Here is a 284-nt window from a genome sequence, read left to right as displayed (position 1 = left end):
ATTTCACACGCACACAGCCATGAGCACCCCCACACACTCGGGCCTTCATCTCCATCATCAGCAAATGCTTTCTGGTCGACGATGCGACGCGACCAAGAAACACAGTCCTCGTCAAGGTCTTGGTAAACTTCACAGGATTATTATACTTAATTATCTCCCGAGATGTTTATGCTCCTGCCGTGTTGTCTTTGTCTGTCTGTTCTTTACTAGTGTGTCTTTGTCGATGATTTGTCTTGAACGCAGACGGTTAGAAAGATTGCGTGATCTTGTGGAGATCAGTTTTG

The sequence above is a fragment of the Penaeus monodon genome, chromosome 25, assembly GCF_015228065.2.
Source record: "Penaeus monodon isolate SGIC_2016 chromosome 25, NSTDA_Pmon_1, whole genome shotgun sequence".
Lineage (NCBI taxonomy): Eukaryota > Metazoa > Arthropoda > Malacostraca > Decapoda > Penaeidae > Penaeus > Penaeus monodon.
The sequence above is the reverse complement of the archived record's forward strand: the minus strand, read 5'-3'. Positions refer to the sequence as shown.